Genomic DNA, 18,053 nt, shown 5'->3' on the forward strand with positions numbered 1-18,053 from the left:
CTTTAATTTGGTTGTGCCAAAATGTATATATTTTTAAAAATTATATCTCTGTATGTGTTGTTCAAATCTTCACTATGTGTATTTTTTGCCTGTAGTTTTATGAACAAATTAAAAACCTGTTTTTAAATCTTCCTTTAAAATGGTGTATATATAAAGTCATTACATGATATAATAATGTTTATGCTATGGGTTTTGAGGCAATTCTGTAAGTACAAATAATTATAGACAGTAAATTAAAATTTTCTCATTGTGAAAAAAAAAATTTTCTCATTGTGTAGTCAGTCATTCTATCCCCTAAAAATGCATTATGTTTTTAAATCCCATTTTGTTTGATATTGATACAGTTACACTTGCTTCGTTTTCTATTATATACATTTTATATATATGATTTTTTAAATTTACAGACTTTATTATTTTTAGAAGAGTTTTAGTTTTTTTTTAGATTTTATTTATTAATGAAAGATGCATTTTTTTAAGATTTTATTTATTAATGAAAGATGCAGAGAGAGAGGCAGAGACACAGGCAGAGAAGCAGAGAGAGAGAGAAGCAGGATCCATTCAGGGAGCCTGACGTGGGACTCGATCCTGGGTCTCCAGGATCATGCCCTGGGCGGAAGGGAGGCGTCAAACCGCTGAGCACCCAGGCATCCCTAGAAGAGTTCTAGTTTTACAGAAAAAAATTGAGCTGAATGTACAGAACTTTCATGCGTTCTCTTACCTCTTCTTCCCACACAGTTTTCCCTATTATTAGCATTTTGAATTATTATGGTACATTTGCAAATTATGGATGGAACTAGAGGCTACTGTGCTAAATGAAATAAATTAGACTGATCAAAACAATAACCAGATGATGTCATTTATATGTGGAATCTAAAAAACAAGCAAAAAGAAGGAGAATCAAACTGATAAATATTTAGCAACATCTAAATGAAGTTGGTAGATATGAAGTAACTTGTCTTAAACTTTTTTTTCTCAGAGATTATATAACGGAACCATTATGCTTTATTTATAGGCACTATAATTATTTAAATAAAAACATTAAAATAATGTTAATAGAATGTATAATTTTAGAGCCATTGTTGGACGACAGTGGTGCAAAACAATCTAATACCCTCGTTATATTTAATGCATCTCACCCTTTTTTATAACTGTGTAATATTCCCTTGCACACATACACACACATTGCATATATACATATCACATCTTCCTTATCCTATGGTGAAAGATGGTAGCTACAGTTGCGGTGAATATAGTTGAATCACTATGTGGTACACCTGGAACTAATGTAACATTATGTGTCAACTATACTCAAAAAAATTTGGATGTTGACTTCTAAGTAATAATATTTTAAAATAAATATTATTTTTAAATATAAGAAAAATACAGAATAGTACACAATTCATAAGTACAGAATTCAGTGAATTATAACAATGTGAACACATCATTTTAGCTACCAAACAGATAAAAAATAGAACACTACCAATGTTTGAGAACCTCCACCCAATGCCTCATTCTCAGTCATTGGATTTCCTTCTCCCCCCAAAGTCAGCCATCGTCCTAACTTAGCATACCAAAGGCTCTTTGCCTGTTCTTGAACCTTATATGATTGGAATCAAACAATGCGAATTCTTCATATTTAGCAACTTTTGTTCAATATTATGTTTTCAATATCCATTCATGTTGTTATTTGTTGTCCATTGTATTCTTATATATAAATTTGTCTATTCTACTCTTTTTTAAAAAGATTTATTTATTTATTCATGAGAGACACAGACTGAGAGAGAGAGGCAGAGACTTAGGCAGAGGGAGAAGCAGGCTCCTCGCAGGGAGCCCAATGTAGGACTAATCCCGGATCCTGGGATCACGACCTGAGCCAAAGGCAGGAGCCCAACCCCTGAGCCACCCAGGCATCCCAATGTCTATTCTACTCTTGATGGATGTTTTCTTTGTGAGTTATTATGTTGCTATGGGCATTCTTCTACATAGCTTTTAGTAAACATCTACATGCTCCCCTACCCCTATTCATTACGTACCTGGTAATGGAATTGTTTTGTCAAAGGATATGCTGTATCTACAAATGGCAAATCACGCCAAATGTTTTTCAAAATGTTTGCATTCATGTACACTCCCACCAGAAATCTATGACAGTAGCATTTACCCAACAACCTTTTGAACTGCATTTTCATTTTAGAAACTCTGGTAGGATGTCATGACATCTCACTGTGGTTTCAGTTTGCATTTTTCTGATGCTATTAAAGTTGAACAAATTTTTATAAGCTTATTGGGCACTTGTATATCCTATAATGTGAAGTGCCTGTTTAAGGTGTTCCCCACATTTTGTATTGGACAGTAGGTCTTTGCCTTAGCATTTTAATATTCACAGATATTAATCCTTTATTGTATTTATTACAAATACATTCTCCCATATTGCGTTTTGCATTTTTACTTTCTTAATGTTACTTTTTTCTTTTTCTTTTTTGTTTGTTTTTTAAAAGAAACAGTCTTTTAATTTGTCAAATAAATTATCATTTTTCTTAATGGTTAGTGATTTTTTGTTCTGTTAAAAAATAAATTATTTCAGTGTCACAAAAACATTCTCATATGTCATCTTCAGACGTTTTATCTATTATATATACATTTCAATCCAATGGATTTCATTTTTTATGTATGATGTGAAATCAGCTTCATGTTACATTGATTTTCATAAGAATAGCCAGTTGACTTGGCACCATTTATTTAAAATGGAGTCCTTTACTCTTTACTCTTTGTGCAACATTGACATAAGTCATGTGTCCACATATTTAGGGTTGATTTCTGAACTTTTAATGTAATTACTTTAATATACCTTTCTGTCCTTGTGCCAATTCTGCATTACCTTAATTACTATAACTTCATAATGTCTCAATATTTAATAGCGTAATCCTTCAACTTTATTTATTTCCTTCATTTTCTCTTGGCTATGCCTTATCTTCTAGATTGTTATAAAAATTTTTGAATTAGAATGTCAGTGTCAACAGCCAACTTAAAAAAAAGGGATAAATTGCAAATTTACTTTTTCTTTTTCTCTCTTTTTTTTAAACAATATTTAGTTTTCCAATTCACCAAAGTTATGACTTTCTTTTTACTCAGATCTTTTTACTATATGTCTATAATATTTCAGTGTTTTTGTATAGACTTTATGCATATTTTGCTTAGCTTTTATGCATAACTATAGTTACACATAGTTATATTTTGTTATGCATGTTATAGCTATGTATAGTTTATACATAACCATTTTAGTGATATTATAATTTACATCATTCTAATGTTACTTTCAAAATGTTTGATGCTATTATATAGAAATATAATATTTTATATTGATGTATCTAGTGATTTTAGTTAATTCATTTGTTAATTCTAGTCGTTATTTTGTAGTTCTTTGCATTTTGTCATATACTATTATGCCACCAGTGCATAATGACAGTTTTAATTTTTCCTTCTTAATTATTTTATGTATATGTAGAGAAAGAGCTAAACTTTACTATATCTTTACTCCTTGAGAAATTAGAGGATAAAAACAAATTTTTATTTGGTAATAGCCTCAAATCATGTGAGTAGCTATATTTATAACTACCTACCTTTGAAGGAACCACTAGACAGGAAATAGGAATTAGGTCAAATTTGTTGCCCACTAAAGTGAATATTGTGCTGACTATGACTACCATATATTTTAAATTTGAGGGGATGATTAATTTATTCTGATTTAATTTATTCAGTTCTTACAATAATCTTATGGCACTCATGGCAGTGATATTGGAAAATCATATTAGGTATTAACTATGATTAATATGCTAAGAGTTCTAATGGATAATGTAGACAGCATGCAAGAGCAGATAGGCAATGTAAAGAGAGAGATGGATATCCTAAGAAAGAGACAAAAAGAAATGCTGAGATAAAAGACACTGTAACAGAAATAGAGAATGCCTTTAATGGGTTTATTAGCAGACTGTATATGGTTGAAGAAAGGCTCTCTGAGCTAAAGGATGTATCCACAGAATCCTTAAAAGCCCAAAAGCAAAGGAACAGAGACTGGAAAAATCGGAACAGAATATCCAAGGACTGTGGGACAAGAAGGTATACATATACATATACATAATGGAATATCAGAAGGAGAAGAGAGGAAAGAACAGAAGAAATATTTGAAACAAGAAAGACTGAGAACTCCCTCAAATTAATGTCAGACACCAAACCTAACAAATGCAGGAATTACTTAGGATTTCTCTTCAGAAACCATGCAAACAAGAAGAAAGTGAAATAAAATACTGAAAGTGGTTAGTGAAAAATCTAGATCTAGAAAACTCTACCCTGAAAAAATGAAAGATGCATGAAGATTTTCTCTGACAAAGAAAATTGAGGAATTTTGTGACCAATAGATTTGACTTGCAAAACATGTTTTCTTTGGAGAGACCAAAAATATATATAGGTAGGTCAGAAACTCAGGTCTACATAAAGAAAGGAAGAGTGTCAGGAAGGAATAAATGATGGTAAAATAAAAACCTTGTTTTTTTTTTTTTAATTCTTAATTGATCCAACAGATTTATCCCAGATACTAAAACAGGTTTAACATTAAAAAAAAAATAATTAGTGCAGTCTATCACATCAACCGGTTAAAAATAAAAATCACATTATCATATTAATAGATGCAAAGAAAAGCATTTGGCAAAATCCATTACCCATTCATGATAGAAACTCTCAGTAATTTAGAAATAGAAGGGAACTTCCTCAACATAATAAAGACTATCTACAGGAAATCTATAATGGGAAAAGTTTGAATTTCCCATTATATTACAATCCATTGGGTTGTAAATGTATATATAATAGATAAAACCTCTAAAGAGGGGATCCTTGGGTGGCTCAGCAGTTTAATGCCTGCCTTTGGCCCAGGGCACAATCCTGGAGTCCCAGGATCTAATCCCACGTCAGGCTTCCTGCATAGAGCCTGCTTCTCCCTCCTCCTGTGTCTCTGCCTCTCTCTCATTCTATGTCTATCATAAATAAATAAATAAATAAATAAATAAATAAATAAATAAATCTAAAAAAAAAAAAACTCTGAAGATGACATATGAGAATGCTTTTGTGACACTCTAACTTTTCCCATTAAAAGCAGGTACATGAAAGTCCCTTCTTACCAATCCTATTTGACATTATACTGGAAGTTTTTGCTAAAACAAGAAGGCAAGAAATAGAAATAAAAGATGCACTGGTAAGTAAAACATCATTTTTTTAATGCAGATGGCATGATTGTCTAAGTAGAAAATCCAGAAGATTGGACATAAAACTTCCAGAACTAATAAAATATTACAGCAAGGTTGAAGAATAAAAGGTTAATGTACAAAAGTCCATTGATTTCCCATAAAGCAAAAATGAACAAGTGGAAATAAAGATTAAAAAATATTATTTATATTAGCATCCAAAACTGAAATACTGAAGTATAAATCTAACAAGATATTTACAAAATCTAAATGAAGATACCTACAAAACTCTGATGAAGAAATTCAAAAAACTAAATAAATGGAGAGACATTCCATGTTCATGCATGAAAAGATTGTGTTGACAAGATGTCAGTTCCTCCTAACTTGATCCATAGATCAATGTCATTCCAGTAAAAATCTTAGCAAGTTATTTTATGGATATCAACAAAGAGATTCTAAAGTTTCTATGGTGAAGCAAAAGACATAGAATAGCCAATACAATATTGAAGGGAAAAAATGGAAGAATGACCCTGCTAGACTTCCAAACTTACTATTAAATCACAGTAATCAAGACTGTGGCATTGACAAAGAGAAAGACAGATCTATAGAACAGTATAGAGAGCCAGAAATAGACCCATGTAAGTATAGCCAACTTATCTTTGTCAAAAGAACAAAGGCAATACAATGGAGAAATGACAGTCTCTTTGACAAGTGGTACTGGAAAAACTGGACATCCACATGCAAATAATGGAACTAGACACAGACCTTATACTTTCACAAAATTTACTCAAAATGGATCACAGACCTATATGTAAAATACAAAACTATAGAAGTCCGAGGGAAAATGATATCCAAAAAACCTATGGTGTGGCACCTTTATAGACACAATGTCAAAGACTATTCCATAAGAAAAATTAAGTGATAATCTGAATATTAAAATTATAAACTTTTGCTCTGCAAAGACAATAAGGAAATTAGACACCACAACCCAAACTGGGTGTAAATGCTCTAAAAAAAACTTACCTGATAAAGGCATGGTATCCAAGATACAAAGTACTCTTAAAACTTAACAATAGGGGAAAAAAATGAAAAATTGACAAAGACCTGAACACACACTATATACTAAATAAGATATACAGAGGCAAATAAGCATATGAAAAGATATTCCACATCATATGTCATCAGGGAAATGCAATCTAAAACAATGCAATCTAAAACAATGGGATACTATTAGAATGGCCAGAACCTGAAAAACTGACAATACTAAATGCTGACAAAGATGTGGATGATCAGAGACTCTCATTCATTGCTGGTGGAATACAAAATAGTATGGCCATTTTGGGAAATAGTTTGGTGGTTATTTACAAAACTAAACATACTTTCACAGTATGAGCCACCATCCACACTCTTTTCTATTTACCCAATGGAATTAAAGCATGTCCACACAGAAACCTGAAGGTGGATGTTTATAGTAACTTTATTCTTTTTTTAAAAAAGACTTTATCTATTTATTCGTGAGAGATACAGAGAGAGAGAGAGAGAGAGAGAGAGGCAGAGACACAGGAGGAGGGAGAAGCAGGCTCCATGCACCGGGAGCCCGACGGGGGATTCGATCTCGCGTCTCCAGGATCGCGCCCTGGGCCAAAGGCAGGCGCTAAACCGCTGAGCCACCCAGGGATCCCAACTTTATTCATAAGAGCCAAAATATGGATGCAACCAAGATGTACTTCAGCAGGTGAATGGCTCAGGTCATGATCCTGGGGTCCTGGGATCAAGTCCCACATTGGACTCCCCCCAGGAAGCGTGCTTCTCTCTCTGCCTATGTTTCTGCCTCTTTCTCTGTGTCTTTCATGAAGAAATAAAATCTTAAAAAAAAAAAAAAAACTGATTGGGATACCACATTTTTAAAAAAACAAACAAGTTACTAAGGTGCAAAATATTTTTGTAGTATTTTAATTTTTCCTCTGAGAATATAAACTGCTAAAAATATAGCATTAAAATGCTGTTAGAAAATTATTTAATTTCTTAAATTGTTCTTTTTTAAAACTCTGTGGTTATGTTAAAATTTTACGTAAAATTATATTAAAATATTTTTAATATGAATATATAGTTGAATTATAGTTGAATATATATTACATTAGTTTTTGGTGTAACATTTTTGTTTTTGTAATCCATATGAGGTTTTCCTTCTTTTCCATCCCCGTTGATTACTTATTTACATATGTAAATCATATGATTTCAAAAATCAAAATTATACTAACATTATTAACTAAAATTATACTAAACTTCATGTGACACCTATTATTTTCTTTCCTTCAATCTAGCCCCACATACCCCTATAGGTAAATATTTCATTTGTTTCTGATTATTCTTACTATGTAAATGTAAGCTCTTGCTTATGTTTAAATATTTATGTTTAAACATTCAAAAATGAATCATTTTTTTAACTGCCACATCCTTTTTTTTTATCTTTTGTTTTGTTTTGTTTTTTTAACATAAAGAAGAGCTTATTGGAAAGTCTTTTCCAATAGCTTTTCACTTAGCAATGTATAATGGAAAGCACCGTCTGGCTTATTTTTATTTAAGAAAAAAAAAAAAACCATGAGTTTGTATCTTTTTTCATTCCCTTTAGCAATGCATATGGATGTCTTTTACCTATGATCTTGCAAAAGTATATGTTGTAATACTTTCAAATTTTGCCTAATTGGTGAGAAATCAAATCTTTATGTCATTTAATTTTGCATTTCACTTACGGTTAAATTTACTTATTCACATATATTTTAGACTAATTTCACTTTTTTATGGCCAGGTTTTCGATCCCTCTTTCTTAGGCTTTTAAGCCTTGAGCATATTAACCAATTGTCTGTGGTATGTTATAAATAGTATATTCCACTTTATCATCTGCCTTTTGATTCTTCATGCTTCTTGTCAATAAGTTTAGTTTTCTCACAGTTATTACTCTTTTTCTTTAATGCCTCAAAAATTTAAATCATACATAGAAGTCTCTCCCCAATGTTTTCCTCTGGTAGTTGTTTAATTTTATATTTAAATTTCCAATCTATTTAAGTTTTTCTTGTCTATGATAACAGATATGAATTAAATTTTAATTTCCCATTTCTGAGTCAAGTTTTGTTCCGGTAATTTGAAGTGCCACCTTTATCAAATGCTAAATATTCATATATACTGGGATATGTGTGTAGATTTTCTATTTTGTGCAATGATTTGTCTGTTACCTCAAGATTCATCAGCATTTCCCCTTATTGTCTGCATGCCAATGATCAGGTCTCAATATAGCTTATGCTTTGTGCTCTAAGGAGGAAAAGAGTACATGTTGAAAGGATTGCAAGACTTGTCTAATGCAGTTCAGCAATAACTGGTAGATATGCTTAGAGTTGATTATGAGGTTGGCCTTTTTTTTTTTTTTGACCATTGATTTGTTGGACAGGAGATAAATTATTGACATTAGAATATTATCTCATGACTTGTTTCAACATCCTAGCAGGAACTTCTGGAGTCAATATATAATTGTTGCTGAAAATGATTCCTTAAAACTTGTAGTCAAAGAGAGTCAATTATAGATGAGGTAAGAATTCTGGTGATGCTTTGAAAAGTGCTCAGGAAAGTGTTAGAAGGAAGGCCTGAGAGGAAAAGATCGAAGTCTTAGGATAGTTATAGCTTATGTCCAGAGAATGCACACTGGGCCATATTCCCTAGGAGATCATAGAGTACACCTTTCATTAAAGCTGTAAGAATTCACTGGTGGGGCTCACAACCTTCTCTTTGAGAATCTCAGTAGTGACTGTCCTCTGTAGGTACAGGTTAACAGGAGTTATTACCTTTGGAAAAAGCTTCATAGAATTTCAGAATGGCCAAGTTGCATCATTTAGCCAAGAGAAAAAATGTGAAAGTGGTTATACTAATGGAAATTAGACTGTTGTAATCAGAAGAACATTGTTCTTTTTTTTGGGGGGGGGGTAAGTTTTTATTTAAATTCCAGTTAGTGTAATATTAGTTTCAGTTATATAAGATAGCGTATTCAACATTTCCATATATCAGCTGGTTCTCATCTCTGCAAGTGTACTCCTTAATCCCCATCACCTATTTCACCTATACCCCCATCCACTTCTCTTCTGGTAACCATCAGTTTGTTCTTTATGGTTAAGAGTTTGTATCTTGGTTTGCCTCCCTATTTTCCCCCTTTGTTTCTTTTGTTTCTTAAATTCCTACATATGAGTGAAATCATATGGTATTTGTCTTTCTCTTACAGACTTATTTTGCTTAGAATAATACTTTCTAGCTCCATCCATGTTGTTGCAAGTGGTAAGATTTCATTCCTTTTTATGGCTGTGTAATATTCCATTATATATGGGGTGTGTGTGTGTGTGTATACACACCTTCTTTATACATTATTTATCCACATTTTGCATTGAATGTGTACATTGTTTTGGATAGTATAGACACTTTAACAATATTTGTTCTTCCAATTCTTGATCATGGAATGTTTTAGAGATCACTGGTAATGGTTACTGCATTCATAGCAGCTACATGATTTTTCATGTAATCAAATACAAAAGTAATAACATACAGTGCACTTGCCTGAGTATTTACACAGCCACATTGAGCAGAGTGCACCATTTATTTTATATTATTCAAAGTTAGTGATAGAACTTTTGTGATTTATCTATAGTCGATTTATAAGCATTTAGAGAATGGAAGCACATATTTCTGGAATGGGTGTTGAAGATAAGTGAATTTTTCCTTGCCATCATTCACTGATTTATTCAAAGGTTATTTGTCACACAGGACACTGGATTCTGGTATTGTGAAAAAAACAAAAAGACAAAAAATTAGAATCACTTCCACATGGTCTTTTTCTGAGATGGACACATATATTAAAACTTAATAATCATATATCCAGTGTGTTTCAAGTGAATGAAAGCATAATAGAAACATATAAGGCTTCCATGGATATTTTAGAGAAAGCTTTTAGGGAAAAAAAAAAGTATATTTGGCCTAGTACTTGAAGGATGAATATACACTTTTAAGGTTAACAGATAGGGAATATATGTTAAGAACAGAAGTCATAAGGGCACCTGGGTGGCTCAGTGGTTGAACATCAGGTCAACCACTTTGACTCAGGTCATGATCCCAGGGTCCTGGGGTTGAGTCCTGCATCAGGCTCCCGGCAGGGAGCCTGCTTTTTTCTCTGCCCTTGTCTCTGGCTCTCTCACTTCGTCTCTCATGAATAAATCAATAGAATCTTAAAAAAAAACCAAAACAAAACAAAAAAGAAGTCATATTCAAAAACTATTAGAATTTGTCAATTACTTTTTGTAAAAAGTACAAAGTGCATGAAAACCATGTGTCTTATTTGTTTGGTATTCCATGCTGTTGATTCCCAAAATTGAAGCAGAACCTCTGGGAATAAGAGTCAGATAACTATATTTCAAAATGTAATCTAAAAGAAAACTTATGAGCAACCAGATTTAGAACCTGAAATCTAAGTAACTGTAATAAATGGCATAAAACATATTAAAGAAATAACATAACAATGAGTGTCTTTGAGTGACCTTAATAGTCTTGACCATTGCTAAGATGAGTAAAGAAGATGAGAATTCTCTTTGGTTCTTCTAGTTAATTTTCAGTAGCAATTGTCTTTGAAGTTCCATTAAAGGCTGATGTCCCAGTAGCTTTATCCTTTGAATTTCTTACCACCTGTTCACAACCGCTGAGAACAATTTACTGTTTACAATGTACACACATACTTACATTTAGACACATACAAAGACCTGGTGTAATAAGAGACCAAGTGGAGAATTGAAATAGACACCTGGACTTCAGGGTTAATCATGATGCTTGGGGTAAAGTCTCAAGAGGAAACAAGTGATTTAAAAAGATTAGATGCTAGACCTAAATAAGAGTTGCTTAAAATCCATGTGATTAAACTCCAGGAGGCTCTGGACTTCTATGTACACTGTCAAAGTACCGCCAACACAGATGAAATAATTTTTTTTTTTAATTTTTTATTTATTTATGATAGTCACCGAGAGAGAGAGAGAGGCAGAGACACAGGCAGAGGGAGAAGCAGGCTCCATGCACTGGGAGCCCGACGTGGGATTCGATCCCGGGTCTCCAGGATCGCGTCCTGGGCCAAAGGCAGGCGCTAAACCGCTGCACCACCCAGGGATCCCCCAACACAGATGAAATAAAATGATTGTCAGGAGTTATGCTAAAAACTAAAGGCAAACCAGTTGATTTTACATTCTGTGTTTGCTGAGGGGCAGCTGCTCAAATGGAGACATTAAATTGACATACAGTGTAACATCAGGACCAGGGTCTCATTTTAGGACACATTTAAATCTTCTCAACATTTCCCTCTTGTAATTACTCTGACTTTTGAGCTCCATTTTCCTTAATGACACTCAATGAACTGAATTGCTTCAGTGAAATGAGAAAGCAGCAGGGAAATTCAGTGGAAGGTTTGATTACATCCCTTGTTGTAGTCCTAGTTTCTGAATAATCTTATACTTTGATTATATAATCTTCTTTTCACGGTTTATCCACCATCAAAATAGAAAACTATTCAGGGGTGATGTAGTTCCCAACCACGTATTTGTAGTATTCATAGCTAAGATATTAAAATATAAATTATAAAATATGAATTTGAAATTTCTCTGTTGCCGATCCTAGATTTATTGCTTTTAAATCCTGTGAGCTGAAATATTTTGTACATGAGTGCGTATTGTTTTTCTTAGTGATTATAATCCATATGTTCCTTTTGCTGGTTGTTTGGTTAAAGCATTAAGTGTTGATGACATTTCCTCAGTAATCTGTCCATTTAGGATAAATTTTATACTTTAAAAATGATGTTTTAAAGGAAGATTTGAAAAGTAGGTTACCAGAAATTTAAGGTTTTGTAAGTACTTCATCCTCATGCCTGCATTTAAAGCTCCCATGCATACTGAGATTTTACGTACAGGCTGAGATTTTTATATTTAAGCAGATGATAAAAGGCAAGCCAACGACTGCACCAGTGAGTTGCTAAGCCACCAGAAAAAAAGCAAACTGTTCTAAGCATAAGAACTAGTCAAGCTGTGAGCTGTGGAATCCATAAGCTGTGTATAAAATGAGGTCACTGAATCATGATCTCATTCAGAACAGAATCATTTAGATATGCATGTACATAGATGACTTGTTTGAAGCTCAAGTGGTGTTGGCGAAAATTACACAGTGCAGTGCAATGATATGCATATGCAAAAAGTTAAAATGAAATTTTTTCATTAGATACATGTATTTCCATGTGCAGTCCGTTGAATGCCAGCTTTTATTGTTATTTTTACAGATTCAAAACATCTCCTTTTTAATTATAACAATTAGAATCTACAAAATACCAACGCATTTTTTAAAAAACTGGGCACATTTTAGAAGTCATTTAGAAATACAGGATGATCATATAGTACTAAGAGAAAATCTATAAAAAATAACTTTTAGTCAGCAACATTAATTGAGAGTTACTATGAGCGGAACAGTTTTTTTTTTTTATATTTTTTTGGAAAGAATGAATTTCCTCTTACTTCTGAAGTTACATAACTTAAACATGTTTTGAAAGGTATAAATTCAAACCCACTCCAGAAAATAGGTCATCTGTCAGAGCACAAATGTTTACATTGTCTTGTGAAATCCAAAGTGGCAGAAGGGATAGGAAATTCACTAAGCCTTTGAAAGAAATTAAAGTTATCTTTTGCATAGATGGTCACTGTTACTCAGGAAATAAAAGAGGGGCTACATTTCACCAGCAGGCAGCTAAAGCTGAAAGGACTTTTCGGAAATTAAAGTGTCATCCTGAGTTTCATAATAGGGAAACCCACCACGTAGTGACAACTCTCTCAAGTATCAGCTCTGTGCAAAAATAAACTGAATGATGACATATAGGGAAAAAAAGAAAAGATTGAAGAACAACTATTTGCAAACTTTAATATGATAAATTTCTGTAGAAAAAGAGAGAAAACTTACTAATTTAGAGAATGAACCAAAAGGGGGTAAACTGTTATGAAAAGTTAAAACATTCATAATATCATATTTGCAAATAGATATATATCTTCCATTTCAGTTTGGTAAATGTTACAGGAAAGGGTGCTATGATAAAAAGACACACAGATCCTTTACAAGACTGGAAGTTCTTTGAGAAAAGAGACTATGTCTTAATTTTTTTTTTAAAGATTTTTTTTAAATTTTTTATTTATTTATGATAGTCACAGAGAGAGAGAGAGAGAGAGAGAGGCAGAGACACAGGCAGAGGGAGAAGCAGGCTCCATGCAGGGAGCCCGATGTGGGATTCGATCCCGGGTCTCCAGGATCGCGCCCTGGGCCAAAGGCAGGCGCCAAACCGCTGCGCCACCCAGGGATCCCTTAATTTTTTTTTTTTTTTATACCAAAGAACTATCATGGATCATTAATTGTAATAAGGCTCCGAAAATGTTCAATACAGGCTTTATTGTTTTCCAAAAATTAGAAAAATATAAATGTAGGAACAGGGTTGATAACGTAGTTACTGCACAGGACTAGATATTTTTGCAGACTAAGAAAAGCAGTTAAAGAACAGAGTCCTGGGGGATCCCTGGGTGGCTCAGCGGTTTAGCGCCTGCCTTCAGCCCAGCCCTGCTTCTCCCTCTGCCTGTGTCTCTGCCTCTCTCTCTCTCTCTCTCTCTGTCTGTCTCTTTCCCCTCTCTGTCTCTCATTAATAAATAAATAAAATCTTAAAAAAAAACACAGAGTCCTAATTCAGCCACTGTGAATTACAGTATGGAAGTTCCTTAAAAAATTAAAAATAGAACTATCATCAATTCCACTTTGAAAAAAAAATGAAAAAAAATTGCACTTTGAGGTATATATTCAAAGGAAATGAAAATAAGAGTTTGAAGAGGTTTCTGTACTTCCACATTCATTGCAGCAATTTCACAATGGTCAAGAAATGGAAGTAATTTAAGTTTCTGTCAGTGGATAAAGATGTGGTATATATATATATATATATATATATATATATATATATATATATGTATATATTATGTACCAACAATGGAATGTGTTCAGCCATAAGAAAGAAGGAAATCTTGCCATTAACAACAACATGGATGGAACCTGAGGGAATTATGTAAGTGATACAAGTCAGTCAGAGAAAGACAAATACTATATGGTATCATTTATATGTTGAATCAATAAAAAATGCCAAACTCCTAAAAACAGAGTAGAATGGTATCAGAGGCTGGGGTATGGAGGAACTGACGACATTGTTTAAGGGACTAGCTTAGGGAGCTAGTAGATAAATATATCCTGAGGAGCTAATATAGTTTAGCGGTTGTACTAAAAATTACTGTAGTGTAGAGGCACCTGGGTGGCTCAGTCAATTAAGCATCAGACTCTTGATCTCAGCTCTGGTATTGGCCTCAGGGTCCTGAGTTCAAGCCCTTTATTAGACTCCATGCCTAGCCTTCTTAAAAAAAAAAAAAAAAAAAAAAAAAAAAAAAACAGATTTTTTTAAAAAAATATTTTATTTATTTATTCATTAGAGAGGAGAGACACAGGCAGAGGGAGAAGCAGGCTCCATGCAGGGAGCCTGATGTGGGACTCGATCCTAGGTCTCCGTCATGCCCTGGGCCGAAGGCAGGCACTAAACCACTGAGCCACCCAGAGATCCTCCCCCCCAAAAAAAGTCCTGTTTTATAAACTTTAAAGTTCCTGGGAGATTAGATAATTGTTCCCACCATAGAAAAGAAATATTAATTCTGTGGCATGATAGAAGTATTAGCTAAAGCTAGGTAATAATCATATTGCAATATAGATCTCAACACATTGTAGTTAAGTGGACACAATATTATATGTCAATTATATTTCAGTTTAAGCAGAGAGAGAGAGACATTCCTGAAATTGGGTTTCTCTGTCTTTTATGGAGAGAAAGGTGAGCTTTGTTTAGGAAGGCAGCTGACTGAGTAAGCTTACATGTGGCTACATGGTCACACACTCTGGTGCTCTGGAGATACATCACTGAGTACACAAAGCTAAGGAAGCTAATGATTACATAGATGTTTATTTATTTATCATTTGTTTATTTATTTTTCAACTACCTCAACAATAAAAGTGATAGTATCTGGAGTTTCAGAGAAAGGTAATACTTCCTGGTTTTATAAAATGTTATTATATCTCTTAGAAAATTAGAGCATACCCCAAACCCTTCACTTGACAGGTAAAGAAGCTTAACCCTGGAAGTGTGAAATTACTTACCTGCAATCACATATAAACAGAACCAGTCGTGATTTATGTCTCTCAACTCTAAAGCTGGTATTTTCCACTTGTGAAACACAATAAATTCTTATAGGACCCAATAATTCAAGTGAGCAACCATATTTTTCTGATTGTTTTAGAAATTCCACCCTGATAAGAGAAAGCAATGATAACTTTCTATTCACTAGGAATTGAAGTATTGAGAAATTAAAATAATATTTTGTTTTTCTCCCCACACATTACTGAGTAGTTTAGGGACTGCAAATGCAGTCCATTATCTGCTCTAATGCTTGCTTGGTTTTCCCAGAATAAGAGAGTAGTTATTTTAGTCAAAGGAGAAGAAACTTACTCTATACCATTAATAAACTGCTCTAATAATTTTACTATTTTAGGATTGTAGAAAACATCCATTCCATCTATGTGAACTTTCAATACATGCTCATGGCTTTCTGGAAACACCATTAATCAAAAATTACTAAAGACAACAGCACTGAGTAGTAGGAGAGGGAATTTTTGTATGAATGAAATACATTAAATCTGCAGTGACAAAGTGGAAAAACTTTTCAAAGGAATCTTATTACCCTAAGAAATTTTTCTCCCCATTTTGTAAACTCTGTGATACCATGAACCTGATTTTTTGCTCTAGGTCTATCACAGTCTCACTTTCTCTGTTTCTTTGCAAAACAATGACACAAAATAAAATTGCTATGTTCACTCTCTGCTAGCAATGAGAGCTGCTCCACTTAGCACAATTGGAGAAAAAAGTAAGTTGTGCAATATTTGTTCTTTCCTGTGCATGGTTCTTATATCTCTATATTGATTACCAGTCATGTTACCTATTCCTTTTGACCATTATTCCTGGATATTTACCTCATGGCCTTCTTATTCCCATCCAGTGCAATACTGAGTCATGCTGGAGATGAAGGCAAAAGGAAAAATCAATAATCCTAACTTTATTTAAAATTTTGATATTTGTTCATCATAGATAGATTTTTGCTTCACGTTTGGTTGGCAAAGTGTAACTTAACATGCTTGTTTTCAGGTCCTTATATTGTGTGCCTAAAACATGTGTCTCCTTCATTTCACTGTATTTCAGCCCTGTAAAAATTCTTCCAATGATTCAAAAGCAATTTTTTTTTTATCTTTCTCATTGTGGATATTCTTCCTAAGTCAGAATTTTATTATTTCATCAAATTTATGGATTCTCAATTGCATTAAGTAAAATGTTAGACATTTTTAGATGGGATGTAAAAATTAAGATATGATCCTATTCTAGACATTTTAAAAATACAACAAAATGAGAAGAAACATACACAATTATTATGTATGCAAAAAATGTGAAGTCCACAAAAGAGATTAGAATTTATGAGAATAAATCAGTGAAAATATTTTATTCTGATCAAAAAAAGCCAATAAAATAATATCATTTGAGCAGGGAGTAAAGGGTAAGCTTTTGAAAAGCAGAACCCAGCACCACACTCAAGTTGTGACAGATGACACTGGAAGACCCTGGGAAGAAAGACCAGCTGCAGCAGAGAAGGGAGACACCATCTTATGCTCTGAGCCTAACTCAGTGACTCAGAATAGCTCGAAATTTATCATTTTTAAAAATCTGGCTTTTGGGTTAAGGTTCTTTTAGAAGATGTGATTCCAGCAGATAAATTGAAATGGAAATTTGAAAATCTTGAAGAGAGATTACAGACTATTGAAGAATAGATGCCAGAGGAGTTCAAAGTGTCAGGGACTATATTAAAATACTTCTATTGATGTCAGATTGACATACACAAAAATAGTATCATGGGATACGATGAAGAGAAATATGTGAAGGACTTCTGATACTGCCAAGACTTTTTTCAAGGATGACAGGTGAATTGGGAAAGAGTAGTGTAAGCAGATTGCAGTTGGTACATTGCAAAATGATATCAGAAATACATTACTGATATCAGAAATACAGACCTGAAATACACATTTGAGAAAAAGATGGATACCAAATATACTCTCCCTTGCATTAAGCATTTGAGAGAGTATGAAAATGTGAGAAGAGAAAATTTTCTTAGGAAACATTTTTAGGAACAGGCTTGAAGAGTGGGTTTTAGTCTGGAGAAAGTCAATTTGAGAGAAGTTCGAATGAGATCCCTTTAGAAATATTCCCAATGTGGAGAGTTTTTCCCCTGAAGAATGTGGTCAAGACACTGGAAGGAGAGTTTAACCAGATAGGATGTGTTTTAGATAAAGCAAAGCAATGAGGCCAAAACTATCACAAGGAATATGTGTCTCAACTTAATTCTTGCCAAATGAGGTGATGCTCTTTACTGTCAATAGATGTAGCCAGTATTTCATCTGAGTTGAAACAGTAAGGGCCTCCTTGGCAAGGAAATGACTCAATTTAAGATTTGTAATTGTAAATTCATGTAGTTTACCTTGCTAATGTATTCAGATATGACCACTATTAACCAGAACCCTGGGACTTCTCAAACAGCTTGGAAGAGAGCATCTCTCCAATGTAGATTATTGTCATTACAAAGTGGCACTTAACTTTTAGGG

The sequence above is a fragment of the Canis lupus genome, chromosome 34 (genome assembly GCF_011100685.1).
Source record: "Canis lupus familiaris isolate Mischka breed German Shepherd chromosome 34, alternate assembly UU_Cfam_GSD_1.0, whole genome shotgun sequence".
Classification (NCBI taxonomy): Eukaryota; Metazoa; Chordata; class Mammalia; order Carnivora; family Canidae; genus Canis; species Canis lupus.